Genomic DNA, 16757 nt, shown 5'->3' with positions numbered 1-16757 from the left:
TGAGTCACCGGGCTATTGCAACTGCTCTCCGTGTGGATGCCCGGCTGAAGATGCACGGCAGAACGGGGAGAGGAGGGGGAACTGCTCCGCAGCGCTGTGGAAGTGAGGAAGAATTACGAAGAGGATGACATGCGGGCATACGTGAACACTTTGCTTTCCTTTTATTAGATTTTTTTTTTATTTGGTAGGTTTTTCGTTTGTTTTGTTTTTTGGAACTTCCATCAAATGGTATTTGCTGATGATTTGATCTTAAGGTATTTGCAGAGTCTTCTGAATATGCAGATACCCCCCAGTTTGCTTTTAGGAAGCACAGTAATTGCCACGTGATTAATACGAAGCTGGAAAACCCCTCTGACACGGAAGTACGTTTTATTTACTCTCTTTCAGCAAAGTTTTTTTTCTCTCACTATCCTCTCTCCTCATCTTCATCCTTTAACCCCCTACTCCGATGCCAAAACAGGCTGTGTGTCCTTGTGACAGATGGTGTAAAAGCACATCTCCCTTACATTATGCTCTGCTCTTCCCTGTGCTCTTTATCCAACAAGCAGGTATTAGAGAGTAAACTTGTTTAGGTTGTTTGGGTTTCTTTCCTGAGACACCACCCACCTGTCCAGGCCCCAACAAGGTTATGGGTGTTGTTTTCCCTTTTCCTTCCCTTCTGCTTGACGTCTTGGCTATCAGGGTTTACCGGAATAAGTTTGTCAGTGAGAAATTCTATAAAAAGCTTCCTTTATTTAGACACCAACCCACTAATGACATCATGAGGGCATGTCTTCCAAGTTCCTCCAGGCTGAGCGGACAGAGGGAGGTGGTGGCAGTGAATCTGAGCCCTGCCCCTTTCCCAGTACACTCCTGTAGTTGTGTTCAGTAGCTGTCCCTCAAAATAACCCCAATCTTCCTCCTCCTTTGGGGACAGGGCAGGGAGGCCACCCCCAGCGCACTGATGCATCTTTAGCAAATGTTTTAGCAGTAGAATATAGCTGAGGTGGTCTGTCTTCCTACTCATCGCTTCCAGGTTAGTCCTTTGCAGTGCTCTTTGGTGGGTATTCACCTTGACTTCTAAGGGAAGCAGGAGGCTTGCACACTCAGTCTCTTTGATGCTACCAAATTTTGCATCAGGCCAGTTTCAAATAACATTAACAGGGAAGCAAGTGAATTGAAGGTAAAAAAGGCTGCATGGACAGGCAGAAAGCAGTGGGAATGGGCAGATATGAGATCTACTGCTTGTTTTATGGTGGAGGGAAAGAGGCATTGGGTGGGGGGGCAGCAGAGCAGAAGTTGGCCACCAAAGTAATGCACTGTCAAAATTATTTTGTGAGTGATTTCTTTAAGAAGTATTGGTTTGAGTATTTCTGAGTGGGGGAAAGGTGTATATTTGTTAAGGGTTAAAAAGTAGTGAGTGTGACGTGGACGAGGTTTGTGGACCTTCTGGAGAAGTTATTCCTGAGTTTCATTTACGTCTTTGGAGAAGAAAGTATACTATGGCGTGCTAGGCTTCCCCTTGTATGTGCTTAGTTTGTTAAAATGTTATCGCAGGTGTTTTCTTACTGCCCTGCAGTAACTCCTGGGTGATTTTTTGTGTGATCAGTAAACCAGAGCTTATTTAATCAATGGAAAGGTATAAGTCTCTGCTGAGAGAATTTAACTGACTTCCTTGATTCTGCTCATCCTACTGTTGAAGTAAGCCCTAAGGTTGATACACATCATGGCTATTGCTCTTTAGATCTGGGAGACTTTGAGCAGTAGACTTACTAATTCAGTGTATCCATAATGCAGATTTTTCCAGTCCTGTCTAGAATTTGGGTTAGATGAGCAGCAGTTTGCAGCCCTGTTCTGATACCTGCTCTGCACTGTGGCTCCGCTTGTTGTCCTTCCTATATTGACCTTCTTGATACTCTGAAGCAATAAAATCTCAAAATAAACCCATTTGCACAAATACTCTGCAACATTGTATGAGTTGCCAAAATACTTTGTTATCTTTAGAAAGTTATTTTCCAGAGTTAGGTGGTGTTAGAAGAAAATATAAATTTGCAGGTGCCAGTTTCTGAGAGTCTTTAATCAGGTAGCACAGAAAAGTGGGATCTTTGGCGTTACTTTCCTGGGGTCTCTTGTTGTGGTCTCTGGCAAAAAAAGGAAAAAATTCAGTGTCCAAAATACAATCTTAATTAAAAAACAAATATGTTTTTACTACAGGGAAGTGACATCTGATAATGTTTTCTCTAAAGATGGGGGTGTGGGGATTGGGTATTTTTAGCTGTGGCTATTTGCAAGTTGTTGTTTTGTGACCTTCTTCTAATAATACATTTCTTAAACACTTTCCTTAGAGTTTTTTAAGAAGCTTTTTCAGACAAAGATGGGGGGAAAAGAAAAGGGAGCAGCAGCCCATTGGCAGGAGAACTACGGAAATCTGTGTTCTGATGGATGTTGGTGCCTAAGAGGGGCGCAGTGTTAGAGTTGGGTGTACCTTGTGAAGGACCTTTCCCAGTCAGAGAGATGGCTTGAGATTCAGCTTTCCTTCTGGCTGTAGCAGCTGTCTGACACTGCCTGCTTTTTAAAAGCAGTTGAAAACAGGATCAAGGTTTAAGTAGCTGAAAGAGGAAATCTTGGACAGAGGAATGATGTGCGAATAGAGATGCTGTAGTGCAGGAATCCCGTGGAAGGGCAGATGTAAGAAATGAAAGTTTAAATTTCAAGTCTTTATGGTTTGGGCTTTTGGGGTGTGATTGACTGTCTGGAGTCTCTTGGGATTTACTTGCAAATGTTGCCTCTGAGATAAGAGAGCCAATACATCCCCATGTGAAACCTGAAGTTCTTCATCCAGCAGCTGCTGGGCTTCTCCTCACCTCTTGCTGACAGACTGAAAAGCAAGCACAGGTCTTGAGGGACCAGTGAGTTGATCCTGGGTTTTTGTGAACATCAAAGGTGCTGTGAAAAAGTTTCTCAAAGAGAGGTGATAAGAAAATAGGAGAGAAGAAGCATTTTCAGGCTGGGTTGCTGACATTGTCTGTATCTGATTAGCTACCCATGGAAACGGTCTGACTCTCCAAAGGGAACAGCAGTTATACGTTTCCCCAGGCTTGACTCTGGTGGTATTGTGGGAGGAAAGCAATTAAGCTGATGGTAAATAATAAACACACATGAAAGTAAGCAAGCTGAAGGAAGGACAGTCAAGAGTGGTCTGGCTATGCTGCATCTGTGGTGTGCTGCTCCATCTCAGAGGGCATCAGGAAAGTGCTCCAGGAAGAACCTGATGGTGGGGATGGAGAGGTGTCTGGCTTGAGGGGACGAGGGCGGTATTTTAGTGGTTGTTTGCTTGTTTATAATTTTTTTTTTTCAGAACCCAGATCAGTGATCAGTGTTTTCTGCTAATTGCTAATAATTAAAATGAGCTGAGGCCATTTTGCTTTCCAGCAAATCCTTTTATGCTGTGGTGCGTTTTTAGTGACCAGAGGCACAGTCAGAAATGACAGCCCAGTCTACTGAAGGTGTTAAGACCACATGTCCAGTCTTGAGCCTGGAAAAAGAAAAAGGTTGCTGCTCCCCTAAATACCGAGCCCACATCCTGGGCCGCTGGTTGGGGAGAGTGGGCTGTGTGGTGTGGGGTGCTTGCAAGTCCCACACTGCTCTGGGGCTGGGCAGGGCTTGCCACAGTAAAGGGGATCTTGCTTGAAAGAGGTTATGGATCATTCAGCTTCAGAAACTTGCCAAAGTGGACCTTTCTGCACCACTCTCCCTGCTCTCATGTTCTTGGACCAAGAAATTACTTACTCATTTTGAAGCTCATATTTTTGAAATCTGTCTTCAGCAGAGTCTTATGCCAAAATGAAGGCCAGAGTTAAGACCTCCTGGGAGCTTTCATCAGGAGATGGTGCAGGGCTGGTGCTGAGCTCCTGTAGGTGCCAGTTGTGCATTTTCCCTGACATCAAATTTGGGACACAAAATGGTTATCTGGGTAATCCTTTCATTGCAGGGAACTCTGCCTGTGGATGAAAGCTGTTTGGGCTTGGCATTGGCAGTCATGGGCAGGCTTCAGTCGTGAGACTGCAGAGTGGGTGGCCAGAGTTGAGCGTTTCATATCCTGAATAATACTTGGACTTTTGGTGCCCTTCTTAGGTTTAGGACCTGACATTTGATACTCTGGTTGGCTAAAAAAAGATTAAATATAAAGAGTGACTGAGTAGTGCTTTTTTGGAAACTGTAACCTTGGAGCCTTGTTTTCGTGTCACACCTGGATTTAATTCATCATAACTCATTAGCAGAAGTGCCACAGGCTTAGTGCGAGAATGTTTCCTTTGGTTACTGAATAAAGTAGCAACACCAGCAAGAGTGGAAGCTTCATCTGTGTCGTTTGGGGATGAAACATGTGATAAGGGATCTGGCAGGAAGGAAGTGCAGTGTGTGGTGAGAAGAGCAGGTTCTCAAAGGAGCATATTTAGAGTACAGCAGATACTCGGGGTGGGCACAGTATCTTCTGGGGATGGTTTGTAGCTGGAGAACAGGGGTAACCACTTGAAGCCAGGACAGTGATTCAGAAGGTGCCCTGTCTCTTCAAGCCGTACTGCTGGAGCATCATCTTCTCTGCAGGACCTGTAAAGGGATGGAGGAGGTGCTGGAGGCTGCACGGCTGGGAAGGGCAGCACTGGGCTCTGCTGGTCTGGGCTGGATTTACTGGGTGGGCACCAAAGGCCCTCTGTTTCAAATCACCCCCTGCTGCTTATTGTTGGGAGTGAGCTGTTATTCTGCTAAAAACTCTCCTGAAGCAAGGGGGGGGGGGGGGGGGGGGGCAGAAACAATATGGGAAAGCAAATATTTTCTGATAACAGTGAGCAACAGGCTTTTGTTTGCTGTCAATGGAAGGAAGTGGGAGAAACATGTAGTAGCTATAACACAGCACAGGCTTTACTGCTGGAAAAGAGATTTAGTGCACACTTTTCTCTAGCAGGGGAGATATCCTTGAGGAAGGGCTGCTTAAAGTGAGCGGGAAAGGCACGGCTTTTGTTTTGCTGCAGCAGTGCATCTATGTGAAGCAGATGCTAAAGGAAGGTCTGTGGCCAAGATGAAAATCTAGGTCCCAGCTTACATGTGAAGTGGAAAACAGGGAGATGAAGGCCTTGTTTTGTATTCAGCCAGGACAAGATTGAGGCAACTGCGCTTTAAATTAAAGGGAGGCCCCTGTACTCAACTGACAGTGATGATAAAGTGTGAACCAGCTCTGATCTCTGTTCTCTGGAAAGATCCTTCCTGCTGAAGAACTTGATACTTTGTTTAAAAAAAAGGCAGAAAGCTCCAATGCAATATTAGATTTGAAGTTTTATCTAAAGGCCTGCAGGCATGTTCTGGCTCAAGTAGGCATTTTATTCTTTGTGTTGGACCCATTTTTTGCATTAGGGAAAAAATGTTTCTTTCTTATCAAAAGGCACTTCACTGCCCTTAGATGCTTATTTATTTGCAACTTCCCTTTTCCAAGTTTTCTTGCATAGCACAGAGTCCAGCTGCCCTTCAGTAGGATGCATTGTGGTCTCCCAGGTTTTGATCTTGGAACAGGAAGATTCATTTCCCAAGCTGCTGAGGAAATCATCATCCTGCTTGCAAGTTCCTTTTGTAGCATTCAACTAAATTTTTGTGTTTATAAGTGAACTGTTCAAAGTGAACTGTCTAGTTGTTGCTTTGTTGGGTAAATGTTAAAGCATTTTTAAGGTAAATGCACCTTTCAAGTTCAAAGTACCTTTTTTTTTTTTTCTTCTTCAGCTGAGCAAGTTTTCAGCTAAGTAGAGCTGCATCTTGAATTGCAGGTGATAGTTGAATTGTGTTTGTTTGTTTCCTGGAGAGAACAGCATCTTGTGCTGCTTTTCTGGACAGCCTTGCATGGGCCTCCATCATACCAAATGCTTGTCTTTATATAATGGCCACAAGCTCTCATGTACTTAAACTTCTCCCTCTGCTTTTTTAAACTTTCCCCTCTGCTTTTTTATCTCATCCAAGAAAAGGTTTTGGGAGTTTTTTAGTTCTTCCAATTCATACTGTTGCTCCCTTCATGCATGCTCCAGCTTTCACTGGAAAAAACTTTTCTCAAGTATTTCTGTAATAGACTTGAGCCTGCTCTGGTCCCCTTTGACTTGCTTTTATTCCACTTCCATTGCTGTCCATTATTCACATCAGAAGTGCTGAGGACATGCAAAAAAGTAAATGTTGGTAATAGATCCACTGTGGTTCTGAGCTCAGGATTTTCTGAAGTTCCTTGTGTTGCTTTCTCAAGCATGTTTGATCAAAGGTGCTGAATGCCTCTGAAAACCTAGAAATGGAAAGGTGGCAACTGGTTTGATGTCACCTGGCTCCCTTAATTGTACATCCCCTTGGATCCTGGGCTCCACAGGGGCAGGCATGCAGCACCAACCCACCTGGTGTTCTTCCATGCTGAGCATCATTTCATTGTACTTATAACCTAAATACAGAAACTGCTAGTGAAATAATATGGCTTGCTCCAAAATGTCAGTGCCATTTAATTTTTCCTGTCTGGAAAGCAGTGTCTGTCTTTCAGCCTCTATAGCAGGTTTAGTTTTATATCAACCACAGTAAAATGCTAACAGCCAAATACACACTAATTGTGAGATGTGTTTTGAAGCCCTGACCAAATGGGACAGATGTTGGTTTCAACACTGATCAAAATCACAAGAATCTTTGATTTATTTTCATATTAACTCCTAATCTGAAAAGCTGCTTTTAACAGGGTATCCTACATGGCCCTTGCTGTTTCATAAGCTAAAGTATTATCCTGCATTACCTCTTTACCTATGGTTGGATTTTATAAACATGTTTTCCACTAAGAGAAGAGGGGAGGACTTGTGTGGAAAATTCCCTCAAAGGGAAGGCAACCACTATGCGGAGGGGAAACTGACAGTAACAGATCTGGATCAGACTTACTTACGTACGTAGCAATTTCTTTGCTTCATTCTTCATTGGCAGTCAGGCTTTCCACATCTCTCAGGTGGGAACTGGGGGAGTGAAGTCCCTCCCAATGTAAGCAAAGAGCCACATTCAAGACCATCTGGTGAAACTGAATAAGCACAAGTCTATGGGGCCTGATGGGATGCATTCCAGGATTCTGAGGAAACTGGATGATGTGGTTGGCTGGTCATTTTCCATCATTTTTGAAAATCCACAGTCGTCAGATGAAGTCCCTGATGACTGGAACAAAGGGAGGCATCACATCTGTTTTTAAGAAGGGTAAAAGGGGGACTCTGGTAACTACAGATCAGTGAGCTTCACTTCTGTGGCTGGAAAGATCATGAACAGATCCTCACGGAGGCAGTGCTAAGGCATGTGCAAAAGATGAGGAGGGGATCTGACACAGCCAGCATGGCTTCACTATGAGGCACATTGTGCCTGACCACCCTGGTGACATTCTCTGGTGGAGTGACTGCAACACTCTACAAGGGAAGAAGACCAACTGGTGTCATCTACCTAGAGGTCTGTAAGGCCTTTGACTTAGTCTTACATGACACCATCATCTCTAAAGTGGAGTGATATGGATTTGAAGGGTGGACTCCTGGGTAGAAAAGAAATTGGCTGGCTGGAGGTAGTCAGAGAGTTGTGGTCAGTGGCTCTATGTCCAGTCGGAGGCCAGTGACAGGTGGTGTCCCTCAGGGTTCTGTCTTGGAGCTGGCTCTTCGTGAGCCAACAGTGTATGCTCATAGATCAGAAAGTCAAAGCATCCTGGGCTGCATCCAAAGGAAGATGAGGGAGGGGGTTCTGCTGCTCTACTCTGCCCTCATGAGACCCCACGTGGAGTGTTGTGTCCAGCTCTGGAGGTGTCAGCATGAAAAAGTCATGGATCTATTAGAGTAGGTACAGAGGAGGGCCACAGAGATGATCGGAAGGCTGGAGTACCTTTCCTATGAGAACAGGTAGAGAGAACTGGGTTTCTTCAGCCCAGAAAAGAGAAGGTTTCAGGGATATCTTAGAGGACCTTTCAATACTGAGAGGGCATAGAAAAAAAGAGGGAGAGTGACTTTTTACACAGGCACATATGGATAGGACAAGGATGAATCATTTCAGACTAAAAGAAGAGAGATTAAATGTTAGGGAGAAATTCTTTACTCGGGGAACGGTGAGGCACTGGAACAGGTTGCCCAGAAAGTTTGCGGATGCCCTATCCCTGAAAGTGTTCAAGGCCAGGCCAGATGGGGCCCTAAGCAACCTGCTCTAGTGAATGGCACTCTGTCCTTAGCATGAGAGTTGGGAATTAAATTATCTCCAAGGTCCCTTGCAACCCACACTGTTTTAGCCACATAATTCTATGATTTTAATGAAATGTTGTGTTTGTACACACACACACACACACACACACACACAAAAAAAAAAAATCCTGTATTTCTTTAAGTTGGGGTGATTTTAGGAGTTAACTTTTCTCTTTCTTTTTGCTTGTTGTTATGTTGCAATTAAAAAGATTCCATACGACTTAAAAAATTATGTGTCCTAATGCTGTCCTGCATTTAGTTCCAAGGCTGTTAAAAAAGGCTCTGGGAGGCGTTTTCTCAGTACTTTCCGGTGTTGGATCAAATACTTCTTGTTTCCCTCAGGTTTTCTATTGCTAGATCTGCTTGCATGGGGCTTTGATAGATGAAAACAAGTTAACAAAAGCTCATGCATTAGCATCTGGAGATGCTGTTTGAAGGTAATGCAAATCCAGGATATTGCCAGTAAAATGGTCAGGGAGTGTCCTCTGCAGAAGCTGCCAAAGACAAATAATTTCCTACAAGGGTTTTGTATTTGGGGGCAGTGTGTGCTGATTAAGCTCATTAAAGTGACTGAAGGAATGAGGGTGGTTCCTAGGGGCTGGGCATTAGTTGGGGTCAGGCTAATGGCTGAAGATTCCTCTCTCCTGAAAAAGAGGTGAAGTCAGAGGCTCTGAAAAGCAGTATAAGACACACAGAGTCAGCATAGGTCTCACTTCAACTCAATTTATATATCTGCAGCATACAAGTCATTTGCCTCAATAATTATTTTGGACAAGTTTTTCACAGACAAGCTGCATCTTGTTAGTGGAGTTTTAAATTCCTACTCTTTAATTTCATTGGCTGTACCAGCAACTTTATATAATGGTACATTTGTCATTTCCTCGTATGTGTTTAAAAAAAGATGCTGCATGTCTGTGCCAAAGAGAGCGCAGGGTTCTGGCAGCATGGTAAGTTACGTTTGCATCCTTGTTCCTTTGGTTTTGGCTAGGGAACATCACTAGCTCCACAGTGCCCAGGGTGACATCCTGGGTATCAGCCAGGACACGTGTCCTCACCCTGCTGCTTCGGGCACATGTTGGGGGTAGGTGGCCTCTAGCTGACTGTGCCCTGCTGTGCCAGAACCAGGGAAAGTTTTAAATAGCAAAAGGAGCCTTTAGCTTACCCAAAATTGCCAAGTATAGCTGGAGGCAAGAATGACAAGGGAAGAGTAGCATGTCCTGTAGTGTTGCTGCATGTACCATAAAGAATAAAATACAGTGTTTTAGGAGGAATGCGTGTCCAAGTGGAGAATGACCGTCATTGTAGCTTCCTTTAGTTTATGGTTAAAGAAATGCAAACTGCTTTTCCAGTCTTAAGCAAACAGAAAAAGCCTGTTACTAAGCTCTCTGTTGATATAGTTCCCTTCCAGGTCAGTGCATCACCTAAAAAAAAGAGATTCCCCCCCCCCCCCCCCCCCGGCTTTTTCTTTTTTTTCCTTTTTATAGATACTGGAATAAAAAAAAGTAGGGAATACAGAGAGAAAATTAATCTTCAATTCTTCAATTCCCAGAAGAAGCATGTGGACCTTTGCATTCTTCAGTTTGCTTATTTTTCTCAAATGAAAAATCATTTAAATTATGGTGCTTTAAAAAATAACTCAAGCATCTTTGATTTTAGTGCAGACCTTTGTCTGGATTTTTTTTTTTTGGCTATTGTTATCTCTAGAAGATGAGCTTACATTAAAAAGAGTTTAAAAAATGTTTGGGTGCTCTTTTATTCCCTGTGAGGTCAAAAAATAGAAGCTGATAAAGAATTGCTTATAGACTCACTGCTCTGGTCGGAGGGTTTAATCTAAAGCTGCATCTTCTGACTTTGCAACAGCTGAGCTGTGCAGAAGCACCAAGGCTGGGCTTACTGAGCATAAGCAGGGAGGAGACCAAAGCTCTTTATCAGCCCTCCTGTTTATCTCCTCCCAGCTCCATCCTTGGGGAGAAGTGCGCCAAGGCACAGCACCAAAAACATGTGTGAGAATGAGTGCGGGCTGTAAGTACTGGGAGCAAAGGAAGAGGGATGGTAGGGAGAGGGTTAAGAGGGGTTTTATTTATTGGTAGTGCTGCTCATGTTGAGGGGGTGGATAGCATATAGTTGCAGTCATACATGGCTTTTTAGTTATTTCTATAACTAAAAGACTTGGCCAATGTATTTGGGTTTCTTCACATCGCCGTAGTCTAGCAGCAAAGTGTTGTCATCGTTGTCACCACAGCTTGCAATTATACTGTAAAAGCTTGGTGCAAATTGGGAGAATAGAGGCAAATGTGTGTAAGACACATTATAACCAACCAGGTGAAAACATAGATAAAATATAATCTGTGTAATGGGTTGCTTGATTATAATGGTGGCCACCTCTGAAAGGATGTGAGACCTTCTGCACTTTAGGGCCTCCAAGCCATTGTGTCTTGAGTGCTAGAGAGGTGACAATAGGGAAATTCAGCACAGAACAGTTCAGGATTATGTTCTAAAGTCCATTTGCTGGTGTTTGTGAGGGGGATTGGAAAGCAGGTGGTGTTATTAAAGTGGTGGCTCATGACAGAAGTGAGCTGTGCTTCCTCTGCCCAGTGCTTGCTGACTTCAAGCAGAGTGTCATGCTTTGGGATGCTCTATTGATTTCACACTTGTGGAATTAGTGTGGTGCTTCTCTGAGTTGCTGAAGGTGAGAACTAAAAAGTTGGTTTTTGTAAGTGGTAGCTCTATGTTGGGCTCTGCTGTCCTTTGGACTGTGTAGCTGTTTGGATGTATCAAGGAGAACTGCCAGTGCTGGAAGGTGGCTCAGGTGGCACAGCTGGTGCCAGCTCTTCTACCATGCAAGTCGGTGATGTGTCTTGGGCTTAACCTGACCCAAGTCCTGAGGGAATGGCCTGAACCCTCCATTGCAGCTCTTCTTGGGGGCAACATAATCTTAGCTTAGCTGGAGTAGAATGTAATACTGTGCTTTTGGCTTGGGCAGGGGGCATCTTCTGCCTGCTGAGTTACCAGTGCCACGTGCCTGCTGGTATGAAGGTGTGTTGGGCTCTGAGACCTTCACGGGAAACCCTGGGACCTAACCAGGGTGGAAAATGGCAAGAAAAACCACACCAGGAGTTTTTTTGCAATGCATGCAAGTACTTTACTTTCTGCCATTGTATGCCCTGTAGTTACAGCCCATTCCTTCCCCACCAGCTCCAAAGGAGCCTTCCTTTCCTCTGTGTTCAAAGACCCCTGTGTTGGTAAAGGATGGTGCCTTTGCTGTGCCAGAACTGGAAAACTGATCAACTTCTTATTTCCTTTGCAGTGAGCCTGGGGGACAAGAGAGTGTGGATTGCCTCCTGCCTTGCCTCTTCTACCAGTCACCTGTGGTGAGCTCTCATGTGCCAGAGGACGAGGGTGGAGGAGAGCAGCCACGTGAAGCTGGGGCATTGTGGGTGAGCCAAAAGGCTTTTGACCGGTGGGCTGTGGCAACTGGGGGTCCTCACCACCCTGCAGCAGAGACAACTGGCTCCTGCCAGGTAGATGCCTTCAGGGGAGTGGACTACTCCAGCTGAACTGATGAATCTTGGCACCTGATACAAGGCTCAGGTAAGGGCAGTTTGCATGGAGCTGAGTTGTGTTTTCATCCTGTCTTCTCCAAATTCATAAACTGGCTCCAGAGCAAATGAGAATCGCACTGAGAGCTGTCATGTATGGTGGTTATACATGCTAGTAAATCAGCAGGATCTTATCTACAATGATGCTGGATGCTCTGGTTTGTTGGAGTATTGTTGGTGGCATCAAAGTGAGTTGCAGTGGAGGTTCTCTTTTGGTGTTCCCACTACTTCTGCTGAGGGAGTTGGCTGTGGTTTTATCCATCACAGCATCCAGTGCAGTTTCAGATACAATGCAAGTTTACTAGGACAGGAGGTCATTTGAATTTTCTGTAGCACATCTGTGATTCATCTAAAGTGATCTATGGGCAGTCATTTTCAAAGACCCCAAGACAGTTAAAACAAACCTTCCTGCAATTCAGCTGACTTACTGCTCCTTATGCTCTTAAAACAAACAAACAAAAAAGCTTACTTGTGTTCTCCTGGGTTGTAGTCAAGGAAATAAATATGTAAACAGGATCTCCTGTATCTTGGTTCATCCTGCTTGATAGTAATTTCATTCCTGAAGCTGTAATTCACTTTGTGAGTGCTGGTCCTGATTTCCTTTCTGGTGGCAGGGATGTAATTGTGTGCCGGATTTGAGCTAAGGTCAGGGATGCACAGTCCAGTGAAGTGTTTTGAAGCTGGTGCTGGTCAGGATATTTGCAGTCTGGGTTTGTTAATGATAGAGAATCTGCGCAGGGGGATCAGCAGAAGTCCTTGATGCAAGTGCACTGAATGTGTTGTCCATTTTGGAGTAGAAATTCAGGGGTCTAGTAAAAAAAAGCTGCAGCAGCTGCAACACCGGAGATGGGGATGCTGGCCTGTCTTGCACCATGGCCTCAGGAGCAGGCTGACTTCTGCATGGTGCTGGTTCTCACAAAGCAAAAGCTCTGCCTGCAGTCAGCAGCGTGTGGCCATCACTTCCTCTTTGGCTTGTCATCTCATGGGCACACAGCCAGGCATGCCTGTGCCCACCTGTAACAGCCCACAGCCCCTCCTGGGTTTCCTGGGGGGCTTTGAGGTTTTCTCAGGCTGTGGTGGAGCAGTCCCAAAGCCATGATCGCTTTGGCCGTGCATGGTAGGTATGTGCAGTGGTGAAACGCTGTGGCTTTGCTTCTGAAAGGCTTTGAGCATGTGGGAAAATAGCCTCTGATGATGGCTTCTCTTGGCTTGCAGCTGCTGAATGTCCCCCCATGTTCTACCAGGCAGCCAGGATGGGCAGGTTGCTTCAAGACCTTCGCCTGTGTCGTTTGAAGGATGTCAAGGTGCCTGTTTCATGCACTTAAAAAGCCCTGATGGGGCTCAACTTCTCACAGCTTGCCTTAGTTGCTTTCACTGCATGGCCAGGATTATTCTAGGGTGTGCAAGTGTGTGAGTCACTGTTACAACTAGTAGAAGCTTTACAAGAGATTAGTAGCTTTCAAAGTGCTTTTCTTGGAGGTGGTGCAGACTGCAGGTGTACCTTGTGAGAGGCTTTTGCCTCTTAGGAGATGTATAAGCATTTTCACTTGCATAGATGTATATGCTTTTCTTTTAAAACTGTTCCCCTAAAGCAAAAATTGCAGGCTGGTACCATGGATGGCTAAAGACATAAAATGCTGTGTTTAAATGTGCTTTTAAATTAGAACATGAAACAGGAACGGTGACTTGTTGTGTTTCAGCAGTGGTGAGTGTGACTGTACTGTAATAAGTAACCTTTTTTACCTTATTCCACAGCAGTAGTTTCACTCTGATAGAGGCCAGAGTGATACTGAAGTACGGTGTGTCAAAACTTGCCTTTTTTTTCTTCTCCTAGCAGCAGTCTCTATATAAAGTTAAGTGGACATAGTCAGAATGAGAGCACACATTCACCTAAACCCATTTCTGCTTTTTCAATGACCTTCCACCAAATAGAAACCAACTACAAACATGTAGTCTTCATCTCAAATGGCTTGAGTAGATACTGTTCTACAGTACAAAAGATTTAAAAACCAGGTTCCAGAATATTCTCAAATCCAGGCTGAAACTGAGACCATGTTGCTATGCTGTGTTTCCTAAGAAGAGATTTTGCTGATATTTTCATTTCAAAAGCCCATCTGTCAAGTACTGGCAGGGTGATTGCTGAAGAATTGATAAGCGTGAGACATGGTAGTGTGGCTGGGGGTGACAGGGGATGTGTCTGTGTGTCCTGGGGTGTGTCACAAGGAGCACTGCTGCTGGGCCATGGGAAATGCTCAGTTCTCCTGGGCAGTGAGCAGGGCTGCAGAACTGCACTGCTGGCTGGTGCACAGAGGTTCCTCTCTCCCAGCCAGGCGGGTCCTGCGGGTGCTATCCCATGTGGGGCAATGGGAGCTTGGCAGATCTGACCGGAAAAATATGGGGCTTGTGGGAAGGGTATAACAGTAAATCTGATTTATGGAGAGCAATGTTGACATGAAGTCTTGGATTTTTGATGCAGATACTTTCTTCTTGCTGCCAATATTTGAGATTCCAGCTGGTTAATTAATTCAAGGAAAGTTGCTTTCATTCAAAAATTGTGTATTTTATTTCAGGTTTGCTGATAGCTAGATAATGTTGAATGTGGGTAGGCAGTAATGTGCATTTTCATTAAACATTTTTAGGCTTATTGTAGTTGGTTTTAATTTTTACTTCCTTAAATTGTAGACTGGAAGCTGCAAGTGTTAGTGTGAGATGACAGACTGTGGATGTTTTCAACTCATTCTTTTTAAAAGGAGCTAGTTCATAACTTTGTTTTGGGGTTGAATTTAAGTATGCATGGTTCAGGGCTTTCGGTTCAGGGCTTTCTGTTGCTTATATCCTAGTTAATTATCTTAATACCTTTGTTGCATAGTTCACATTTTCTTACTATTCCTGTTCATAGCAGCTTCATCTTGTGTGTTTGTCATGGAAAAAAAATATCTTTGCTAAGAAAATACAGTATTCTCAGGAGAAAACTGGGTGGCAGGGTTGAGAAAGTAATTTGAGTGGTATATTAAAAAGAGAAAGTATGCAGTCATACATGGGTAAATGAAGAAGCATGGCAGGTACAGTACAGCCTGTTCCTATTTATAGGAGGCCTGTTTGCATCAAGTAAAAAAATTATGTTTCATCAAATCCTTCAGAAAATAAATCTCGGTGGTTTCCATGTACACAAGGTGTCATTTCCCTCAAGCAAAGGCTGTATAGCATCATGATGTCAAAACTACTCTGGAGTTTGAGCACATGCAGAATTAAGTAATGAAAGTACCCTATTCAATATCTGCTGTTACAGAGCTGAGCTATGTTCTGTTCCCTCTCCAGAGTACTTTGACAAGCGCCTCGTTGAGCGCATCACAGTCTCTGTGCTCTCCCAAGCAGCAACACTGTGGTCACACCCCAAGGCTGGTGAAGCTGCTTGCCATCTCCATCCTTCCCACTGCCATCAAGCATTTTCTCTGCTTTCAAGTTTTTTCCTAAATTTGGTCTTTTGCAGTTTTATAGGAAGAGAAAACAAATATTGCATATTCCAGGAATGAGATTAAAAACTGGCTCCTTTGCACAAGTCTGGTGTTTCTGGCTGCAGAAAGGCTTTTGCAGAGGTGAATGCCAAAATATATATGTTCTTGCTGTGTAAATCCTCCCATGGTACCAAGTTGCTCTTCCTTTGTTATTCTCTTAGAGTGGGGTCAGAGATGTTCAGAATAGTTTTCACTTTATAAGTGTCTTGAAAAATTGCCCATTTAATCTGACATACAGTTTATTTTTCTCCTGAAGCCTGCAGAATATTTGTATTTTTAGCAGCATGTAAAAGACATCATTGGAATTTTTTTGGCCCCATAACAACAACAACAACAACACTAAAAAAGTCAGAATTGGGGGAGTGAAATTGCTCACCAGTTTCACCGGAGATGTGAGAAGAGATTCAGAAGTATTAGGTGACACTGTGAGACAGTTGCTCAGACCTTGCTATGGAAAATTAAGCTGTGATTAAAATGTAATGATCAAAGTTCACATTTGAAGTAGGAGCCGCAACTTGGAAAAACAAAAGAGCAAAATACACTTTAATATTTCTGTCTTTGCTCTGTTTTGATTGTGGAGTCAATAAGAGGGGAAGATACACCCACTCCTCATATGAATTTGAAGAATTTGCATTTTTCCAGTGTCTGAATGGATGAGTGTGAAGTAGTGCCATGCCTTTGCTGCTGTCTGATAACGGGTCATGAAAGAGCCCTGATTATATAACTCCCTTCCCTGGGGGGTGTTTCACCTTCCTTTTGTCTGCCTACATTTTCTCCTTGGTGTGTTAGTTCCACCTTTGGTGAACAAGGAACTAGTTATGGCTTGACAGGGAGGATGCTTCTATGGCTTGTACAGGACAACACTCAAGTTGTGTTTGATGTGGGAACTTACCTTTCTCATAGGTATGTCTATGGGATGAAGCAGAGCAGTGGCACAGACCCCAGGGACCTAAACTGGGTCTTGCTTAGACCAAGACTGGTCCTTCTCAGCATAGGTGGGGACATCTTGCTGCTGTGTTGTTTTCTTTTGGAGTTGTATACAGAAGGTAATCACCTAGAGGCCAATTCACTTGTCTCATGCACACTTCAGTAGGCAAAAACTTGTTTCAGTTTCTTCTTTGATGTTAAATCTGCCTCTGGATGCCCCTACAGAGCATCTCCTGGCTTCCCATCCAAAGCCAGTGGTTTGCTGTCATCCACGTGGCTGCTGTGCCAAGCAGCGCCCGGCTGGCGCCTGTCCTGTGCTGGGCCAGCACTCCGGGGCTGCTTTGCGTGTCTCGATTGAAAAGCCATGTCTTTCACACTGCCATGTGTGTGCCTGAGAACAAAGGCAAGACCCCCCTTGCTCGGGCTGGGCTGTGTCCCAGTGCAGGGAGCAGGGAGCTGGCGGTCCTGCTGTGTGCAGG

The 16757-nt window shown here is 44.2% G+C and overlaps 1 protein-coding gene across 4 annotated transcripts in view; it reads left to right on the top strand.

Annotated features, from left to right (window-relative positions):
* Positions 1 to 16757, top strand: part of LOC132328869 (USP6 N-terminal-like protein) — a 76195-nt gene that overhangs the window by 34010 nt on the left and 25428 nt on the right. For 2 of the 4 annotated variants that reach the window (XM_059849162.1, XM_059849163.1), the window contains one exon: positions 11545 to 11828. The gene's annotated coding sequence lies outside the window, so the exon portion shown is untranslated. Of the gene's footprint in view, positions 1 to 231; positions 363 to 993; positions 1016 to 11544; positions 11829 to 16757 lie in introns of those variants that run through there. The other 2 variants (XM_059849165.1, XM_059849166.1) reach the window with 2 other exon arrangements.

Source organism: Haemorhous mexicanus, chromosome 6 (assembly GCF_027477595.1).
Source record: "Haemorhous mexicanus isolate bHaeMex1 chromosome 6, bHaeMex1.pri, whole genome shotgun sequence".
NCBI classification, from domain to species: domain Eukaryota; kingdom Metazoa; phylum Chordata; class Aves; order Passeriformes; family Fringillidae; genus Haemorhous; species Haemorhous mexicanus.
Note: the sequence above shows the minus strand (reverse complement) of the source record. Positions and strands in the feature narration are given on the sequence as shown.